The sequence below is a fragment of the Alosa pseudoharengus genome, unplaced genomic scaffold (genome assembly GCF_046254945.1).
Source record: "Alosa pseudoharengus isolate Yale_2024_CS ecotype anadromous, Long Island Sound unplaced genomic scaffold, YU_APseudo_1.1 YU_APseudo_1.1_scf_21, whole genome shotgun sequence".
Classification (NCBI taxonomy): domain Eukaryota; kingdom Metazoa; phylum Chordata; class Actinopteri; order Clupeiformes; family Clupeidae; genus Alosa; species Alosa pseudoharengus.
The window spans coordinates 9086010-9095622 of NW_027468674.1; the positions used below are offsets into that span (position 1 = coordinate 9086010).

General features: G+C 50.3%; 1 long non-coding RNA gene across 1 annotated transcript; it reads left to right on the top strand.

The window, feature by feature from the left end:
• The first annotated feature begins 8081 nt into the window (after positions 1-8081).
• Positions 8082-9228, top strand: LOC143138399 (uncharacterized). Its single transcript, XR_012990195.1, has 3 exons — positions 8082-8342; positions 8820-8874; positions 9160-9228. It is a non-coding gene; the product is annotated as an uncharacterized LOC143138399 (long non-coding RNA).
• The last annotated feature ends 385 nt before the right edge of the window (positions 9229-9613 follow it).

Below are 9613 nucleotides of genomic sequence, written 5' to 3' on the forward strand. Positions count from 1 at the left end.
ATGTTGGTCTTAAGGGGGCATGTCAACCCATCCCATTATCACTTATTTCATGTATAGCGCCACTTAGTAAAAAATTAAAAAGCAAAAAATTAGGTGTTTTCATCACAGTATCTCTGGCTGACAAGGTCAAAACTGCACGAAATTAAAAGTGTAAGATCATTATGACACCCTCCGAATGCATGCCAAGTTTTGTGTACTTCATGGGGGGCCTTACAATAAAATAATTTATTTGTACATTTAGTGACGTACACCAACAAGGATTCCCGGGACACTGAAAGACCGGGGTACACAAAACTTGGTGGGCATGTACCCCCACATGGATAGCATGGAACCGTCATTTTTCTGTAGCCCCCCCGCTGGACTGGACCCCCCGAAAGGAGGGTAGGGCAGACACAGTTCTCTGTGAATATCTTGAGAACTGTAGGGCCTAGGAAGACCATTTTTTTCCGTATGTTTGCCTCCAGGGGTCATGTTAACCCATTTCATGTGCACACATGTGCACAAACAGATACACACACACATACATTCACAGTAATCATACGTATGACACATACTCACACAGTAGACATATGTACGCTTGCATGCACAGGCACATACGCAGGCACACACACAAGCACACACACACACACACACACACACACACACACACACACATAACATAAACATACTGTTACACAAACAATCAAGAATTTCTCCGAATTATGAACAGGCAAGATTGAGGTGGGGTTGTATAAAATGAATTTTACATGTAAAATCTATGAACTAATCATGTTTTGGTACTTGTTGTCTAGCAGATACCAGTGAGAATTGAGTGTGGATAATGCAATTTTGTGAGACAGTTAGAATCATATAGGCCTTTCAGCGTGATTTCTTTTTGTGGAAAAAATGTGCTGGACTGGGCGGCGGTCATATTTTGTACCGCTCTGCGGTACATCTAGTTTAAACAAGCTCCATTTCAGTTTTTGAAGTAACATACAAAATGTTTGCCGTCACTTGATTTAGATCCACTCAAATGATTGGTCTTATAAAATCTAAGTAAGGTAAACATCATATCAAGATAATATTTATTTTAGGCTAATATAAATTTTACTAAATAAAAAAAATATATACTTTTGTGCTTTTTTTTTACCGTATTAGGTGAATGAACTTTAAACAAGAATCTATCAATAGAACACTTTTCACAACTAAGAAAATTCACTTCTTTCATTTCACATAGAGCATCACAGTCCCGCCCCTCCTCCGAGAGAGCTTAGTTTCCGGAAGTAAATTTCCCATTCATTTCTCCCATTGACGTTTTGGAAAAATCTGTATAAAGAGTTTTAGAGCATGTCTTAGGCTAATCAGCTACGGCGTAACTCATAAGCATACAACATATCATTTCGAGTGAAAAAAACGAAGAGAAAGTCCAAAAAAAGGTACAAGACTGTGTACATATTTTCATTTCCTCACTGAAAAATATATAAGCAGCACGAACCAGTGCGAAATTTCCAACCGGCGACAGCACGCGAACCCTTTCCTCCAAACAATGATTTTTATATAGTTAATAGCAGTTATTTCAGGAGTAATCGTGTAAATAATAGTGTTTTGGTATTGAATGTTATATTTACCATCGTGTATTTTATATCGTGTGTGTGTATGAAAGCGGTTAACGTTAACGTTAGCAACATTGTACAGTGCTTCGTATCTGACTGCCATCCTGATGCATGGACCGGTGCATGGTCTGCTCTTAGACCACCATATTCAGTTTATTAACTTGCTGTGAATTATTACACAAAATGTTCATTAAATGTACAGAGAAGTATTTCTAGGTTAACGATTGATGATATGGCTCGTACAGTATTGTAATGATCTGAGCCTAGCTGTATGACTGTACTCCCATAATGCTGTGCGTGTGTATAATGTTGATGTTGGTTGTAGTATGAGTAGTGGCGTTTGCCTTGTTGTGTATGTGTTAGCTGGTATGGTCTTTCTTTGTGTTGTACCTCATGTGTTTACCCCGTGTATTGTATGTGACTACCCTGTTTGTGTATCGTGCTTGTTTAATTGACCTCCCTTGTGTTGCCTGTTTTATGACGTTCGTGTGTTTTGGTGCGAAACCAATAAAGACCATTTTGAGACAACCTTGCAGATTGTTACATTGGTGTCAGAAGTGGGATGACGACCCCTACTGGACGGGAGGAGAAAGCTGCAACTGATTACCTGGCGATGATGAGTTTCCTGCCAAGACGGCTCTTCGACAGCACGCTCGCCCATGGCCATCTGCTGAGCCAAGCAGACGGAGCCAGCCTGCAGCGTGACCGTGATGAAGAGACCCGCCTCCGGCCACAGGAGGAAACGAACCGGGCTGATGACAGCATCCCGCCACTTGAACCCGCTCCACACGGGAGCGATGGAAACCGGCCGGTCCTCGGTGCGACGGCGGCGGTAGAAGGGCGCCCCAGCGTAAAGTTGCCCCACTACAATGGCGAAAGGCCGCTGGCGACATACCTGGTACAGGTCCGACTGGCAGCCGAGCTGAATGGCTGGTCGGCGGAGAGAACGGGCGTACAGGTGGCGTTGGCCCTGGAGGGGGAAGCGCTACAAGTATTAGAAGACCTGCCACCGGCGGAGCAAGTAAGCTGGACTGCAATCGAAGCAGCTCTGCAACGACGATTCGGCCAGAGAATCTTCATCAGCGATGCCAAAGAACAACTCGCTTCCAGACGGCGACACAAAGACGAGAGACTGGGCAAGTTCGCGGCTGACCTGCAGCTGTATGCCCGGCGGGGCTACCCAACGTACAGCCAGGGTCTACATGAAGAGATGGCACTGGAAGCGTTCGTGCGAGGCATCCACCCAGAGCGGCTAAAAGAACACCTTCGCCTGAGTGCCCCCAGCTCGCTGTCCGTGGCGCTTGCGGAAGCCGAACGGGTGGAAAACATCTTCCGCACAACAGAGTCGCGGCATTGCGCACGCCAGATATCGATGGAGGAAGACGGGGAGGAACTGGAGGTGACGCGGCAGACCACGGCACAGCCACCACAACGGCGCCCACGCGAGTGGAAGAGGCCGGCCAGCGGAGATGGATGCCACCGGTGTGGCGAGCCGGGGCACATCGCGTGGTACTGCCCAGCCCCGGCACCCCTCAAGCTCGCACCCCAGCAGTTACTAGAAGAAGGTGGCACGGCGGGAGGGGCTATGGATTGCATACGGCTGGGCCGGCTCGGCCAAACCAGAGGACTGTATGTGGACTGCACGCTAGATGGGACTCGGTGTCGCGCCTTGATCGATACTGGCTCCACCATCTCGCTTGTGCGCCCTGGTCTCTTACCCGGCACGGTGGTAGCCAGACCCAGAGGCTGGGAAAAGACAAAAACGCGCATCACGACGGAACTGTATGGACAAAAGTTGGTGTGCGTGTGCATCAACGGTGAGACGGCAAGCCGCCGGCTTTGGTTGGCTAGCATTCAGGATGATTGCATTCTCGGCCTGGACGTGCTAGAGAAATGGGGGGCTGTGGTGGACATTTCCCGGTTCACACTACACTTGGGGACGAGCAGCGTAGTGTTGCACACGGCAGGGAAAACAGAGCATGAAGTGCGGAGAGCTGGCGCGACGAAGAACTCTCCAACTCGCTCCACACAAGTCCGCAGGAAGCGAACTCGCAAAGAGTACTCGTCATCCCGGACTCCGCCCCTCCCCACACAAGCCCGCGAAACTCAAGCCCGCGAAAACAACAGGTCTCATCCAGGTCCGCTTGCTAAGTCTCCGCCCCTCCCCACACAAGCCCGCGAAAACAACAGGTCTCATCCAGGTCCGCTCGCTGAGGCCGCCACTCCTCAGCTTACGTCCACCAGGGAGAAGCCAAGAGAGCGGGTTGAGCAAACACCACTCTCCGCTCAGAGAACGCGGCCCTCTTTAGAGACAAGGCAAGCCGTAAATGAACTCTGCACTCGTAGCTGTGAGGGGCTGAGTGAAGCACAGGGTAGCCAGGTGCGGAGACTACTAGCAGCGTACACCGATATCTTCGCTGCAAGAGACGAGGACTGCACCCGAACGAGCCTGGTCCAACACGATATCGACACCGGAAATGCTCGGCCCATCTGACTTCAGCCTCATCGCTTACCGTTCGCCAAACGACAAGCAGCTGAAGAAAAGATCAAGGAAATGGCCGCGGCAGGAGTGATAGAGCCAAGCAGTAGTCCCTGGGCTGCGCCGGCTGTACTCGTCCGGAAGAAGGACGGCTCGTGGCGGTTCTGTGTTGACTACAGGCGCCTCAACCAGGTAACCCGGAAAGACTCCTACCCGCTCCCCCGCATTGACGATGCGCTGGACAGCATTGCCGGCTCCTGCTGGTTTAGCTCGCTGGACTTACGCAGTGGCTACTGGCAGATTGAGCTAGCCCCGGAAGCTCGCCCGAAGACGGCGTTCACCATCGGGCAAGGGCTGTGGCAGTTCCGGGTACTTCCGTTCGGCCTATGCAACGGGCCAGCGAACTTCGAGCGACTGATGGAGCGTGTCCTGGCGGGCATTCCACGAACATGCTGCGTGGTTTACCTGGACGACATCCTGTGTCATGCAACGGACTTCACCGGTGCCATAGGACATCTGGAAAAGGTGTTCGACGCAATACGAGGTGCTGGGCTCAAACTGCACCCGAAAAAGTGCCACCTGTTCCGGAGGCAAACCGGGTTCCTGGGCCATGTCGTGGGGGCCGCCGGAGTGGCCACCGACCCAGCTAAGGTGGGGACGGTGAGGCGTTGGCCTGTTCCACGCGACGGTGCTGAGCTGCGGAGCTTCCTGGGCCTGGCGTCATATTACCGGCGTTTCATTCGGGACTTTGCTACAGTCGCCAGCCCACTGCATCGATTGACGCACAAAGGCCAGCTCTTCGAGTGGACACGAGAGTGCGACGCGGCATTCCGGCGGCTGCGGAGGGCGCTATGCGAGGCCCCAGTGCTCGCCTTCCCTGACCCTCGACTGCCGTTTATCCTGGACACCGACGCCAGCGACGTGGGCGTCGGCGCCGTCCTCTCACAAGCAGGCGAGCAGGGCGAGCAAGTGGTCGCATACTTCAGCCGCTCACTGGACCGAGCGGAGAAGAATTACTGCGTGACACGCAGAGAACTGTTGGCTGTGGTGGTGGCAGTGCGCCATTTCTGAACCTACCTCTACGGCAAACGGTTCCTGCTGAGAACAGACCACGCGTCACTCACCTGGCTGCTGAACTTCAAAGAACCGGAGGGCCAGCTGGCTCGCTGGCTGGAGGCGCTCCAGGACTACGACATGGAGATTCGACACCGGGCGGGTCGCCTTCACGGCAACGCGGACGCCCTGTCCAGGCGTCCGTGTGCAGCAGACCAGTGCCAACACTGCCACCGGAGGGAGGAGAGGAGCCTGGCCGCGGCTCAACCGGAGCCCGCTCGTCGGCTACAGGCTGCATCACCGCTGGCAGAGAGAGAGAGAGTCGCTGTTTTCAACGCTCACCAGCGTCGCGCCAACGAGAGGGTCAACGCTCGCCAACAGCACGCCAGCGAGAGACTCAACGCTCGCCAGCGCCGCGCCATCAAGAGAGCCACCGCTCGCCAGCTTCACGCCAGCGAGAGAGACAACGCACCGCAGCCCAACGCCACAACACAGCACTGCAGAGCGGCAGCTGAGGCCATGGACGCGCAGTCGCCGGTGGACGTGATGTCGAGGGAGGAGATCCGGAAGGCGCAATCGGAGGACGCCACGCTTGGCCGAGTGTGGTCATGGATCGAAGCCGGTCAGCGACCGCCATGGACTGACGTATCAGCACTCGATCCAGAGACCAAAGCAATTTATTCACAGTGGCCGGGAATAGTAGCACGTCAAGGACTGTTGTATAGACACTGGCGAGCCCCCGATCGACAATCTGACATTTTCCAGTTGCTGGTTCCTGCTGGATTACGAGCCCGTGTACTGGAACAGGTACATGGGGCTGTGGGGGCGGCTCATTTCGGCATCGCAAAAACTCTTCGTCGGCTGAGAAGCCACTTCTATTGGCCGGGATGCAGGCTGGACGTTGAACTGCATGTTCACTGCTGTGACGCCTGCACAGCGAAGAAGGGCCCCACGCGACGCTCGCACGCTCCGCTGCAGCAATATGCAGTCGGGGCTCCCATGGAGCGGGTAGCCGTCGATATCATGGGCCCACTGCCAGTCACAGAGCGGGGAAATCGCTACGTGCTCGTAGCTATGGACTATTTCACTAAGTGGCCGGAGGCGTATGCAGTGCCAGATCAGAGCGCCCACACGACAGCGGACAAACTGGTCACTGAGATGTTCTGCCGTTTCGGGGCACCGGAAGAGCTCCACAGCGACCAAGGGCGGAATTTCGAGGCGGAGGTGTTTGCTGAGGTTTGCCAGCGCATGGGCATCCGGAAAACGAGAACGACACCTCTGCATCCACAAAGCGACGGGCTGGTCGAACGGTTTAACCGGACGCTAGCAGTGCAGCTGGCCATATTGGCCGACCGCCGACAAAAGGACTGGGACTTACACTTGCCCCTGGTGCTCTGGGCATATCGCACAGCGGTGCAAGAGTCAACGAAATGCACACCGGCAGCTCTGATGTTCGGGCGAGAGCTACGCACGCCGGTGGACTTGGTGTTCGGTTCGCCTCCGGAAGCGGAGATTGGAGGTAAGCCAGGGCTGGAGTACTACAAGCAGCTACGCGAGAGACTGAAGGGAGTACACGAGTTGGCCCGGCAGGCTATGAGTGAAGCTGGAATACGTCAAAAGCGAGCTTACGACACGCGCTGTCGCGGCCAGGAGTTCCAGACCGGCGATAAAGTGTGGGTGTACTGCCCGGAGAGAAAGAAAGGCATTTCCCCGAAACTCACTAGCCAGTGGGTCGGGCCGTGCGATGTCTTAGAGAAGCTGTCTGATGTGGTCTATCGTGTGAGACTGATTAAGCGTCGGAGAGTTGTGGCTCTCCACCGTGATCGACTGGCCCCGTATCGACCCCTGGCCTCAGCTGAGGGTCGTGGAGACTTTGACACTGACTCTGTGGAACTTGGTGACAATGGAGCTGTGGCTCTAACACCGATCACCGTGCAGCCTTCACCCGAAGTCACCGCCGCGACAGCGGGGCGCCCACAACGCCAGCGTCGCGTCCCAGCCAGGCTCATGGACTGACGTAGGGTAAGACTTGAGTCAAGGGGACATGGACTAAGTCTCGGGGGGGCTGTGTAATGATCTGAGCCTAGCTGTATGACTGTACTCCCATAATGCTGTGCGTGTGTGTGTGTGTATAATGTTGATGTTGGTTGTAGTATGAGTAGTGGCGTTTGCCTTGTTGTGTATGTGTTAGCTGGTATGGTCTTTCTTTGTGTTGTACCTCATGTGTTTACCCCGTGTATTGTATGTGACTACCCTGTTTGTGTATCGTGCTTGTTTAATTGACCTCCCTTGTGTTGCCTGTTTTATGACGTTCGTGTGTTTTGGTGCGAAACCAATAAAGACCATTTTGAGACAACCTTGCAGATTGTTACAGTATGAAGGCTACAGTAGCCTAGCTAATGTTAACTAGCATTACCAACCTCCCTGCAAAACTCACCACACAACTTCGTAGGTTTGATAGGTCTTGTCCCTCATGCTGGCCCTTACAAAACCCACAAGCTGACCCTCGACACACAACAGTCAATAATGTGACCCGATTTAAAGTGGTTTTCACCCCTTTGGACACTCTTGATTTTGTCCTTGAAACAGTGAAATATTCACGGGGGCATGGACGGTTTGCTAACATTAACCATTTTACTGCAGTGTCTAGCCGGTGGTAGCATTCAGCTTGTGCTATCAGCTAGCTAGCTAGTTCAAAGGTTTAAAGCTACATTGTGTACTTTTTTGAGTTAATTCTTAGCAAAAACCCATTTGTTCTTTCAAAAATACGTGCTCATTCATGTGTAATTATTTCCACTTACTAATCAAAGTATTCTCGTAAGTGTAGAATCTGCTATTCCAAATACATACGCGCGAGTCGCGCAAATGGCTGAATCCATGTTGCGCCTCCATCTTTGAAATACATTCGCCAACGAGGGACATTCCTGGAAATTCAGCTCCGCCTTTCGCGCTTGTAGGCAACACTCATTGCATGATCAGTCTACTCGCGACTGCCGGCAGATTTGAAAGTCTGTTGAAAATGGAGGATTACACCTATTCTCGAGGACATGAAAAGGAGTCGCCAAGGAAGCGAAAAAGAGAATTAAAACGCCAACGCGACCGGAAAAACAACAGACCAAAGTCAATATTGGAGTGGCTTTTCTAAGATGGAAAGAGCTCGTGAGGAGGAGCAAGGATTTTAAAAGGGACGCCGAAATTGCCTGCTTTCTCCTCGACAGGTAATTCGGCCTATTCGTGTAAACATACAGTCTATGGTGTAAATTCGAATTTTTATAGTTGCTTGGCTTAGTATAGCATGGTTGTCCATAACGCTAGAATGACGTCTGGGATACTTTTCCTCGCGTCGATGAAAAAGGATTGTAACATAAATCTGCTATGACGGATCACAGGCAAAGGGCACTAAATTGTAGTTATTTTTCATTGCTTTTGCTTTGTAGCCTAAATATATCCTAATCTGATAATGCTAGTGTAGCCAATTCCAAGGGTGACGTTCACATCCTGAGGCCTGTCCTGTAGTCTTATTAATTGTAGACGTAGCCTACTAAATTGTCTGAACGTTTTTCACTGCATGAAAACAATTGTTGATTCTATGTGATTGTTGTTTGATAATAACTGAAAGTATATTTTTAATATCTTGGTGTTTACCATTTTATGTACTGTTATATGTTGTGAAACGCTCTGCTTATTCATTTCAGATGAGCATCTTGGCGCAATTGCAGAAGCCCCTGAAATTGAGAACCTTGAACAGAGGTAACCCATCAATGCTCATAATGTCTATACCCGATGACATTCTCTATTGTATATTTTCATGATATAAGCATTTATATATATTTTTTACAAAGCCTACATGACATGAGCATTGTGGAGGAGGATGTGGACGAAATTCAATGGTCTTGTTATGTGATGCACGTGCATGCCTTCATTGTAACCTTGCCTGTAACTCAGTCTAGGCAAAATAGCACTATACATTAGTAACAATATGTTGAACTATATAAAATGGCGTGTATGTCTAACGACACTGCATGTCTTCCACAGGATCAGCTTTCCAGGAGACTGCACATTTAGAATGATGGCCCACGTTGCTTCAAAGGCACCATACAAAAAGGAAGGGTTCATGTGTAAATACCATAATTTGTTAATTTCTGTAAATAAATATATTGCAAATAACATTGTTGACCATGTTACTGTCATTTGGTGTTTCAAAATGGTAAATTACCACAACTCCTTTTTTAATTATAAGTTTGTGGATGTAATGTATGAGGTACAGCATGAACAGTCTCTTATCAATTCTAAAAGTTTTTATTTTCATGAAAGCAAAATATAGCGATGTACCGGTGTAAAATAAATTAAATACAGTTTTAAAAGGAACCGGCAGTACAAGAACACTAATACAAAACTATTTACAATAACACAACATTACAACATTATAGGAAGGTGAAATAAATTCCAAAGATGTCCCTGAGGGTCAGGGAATTTATCCCTTATCCTA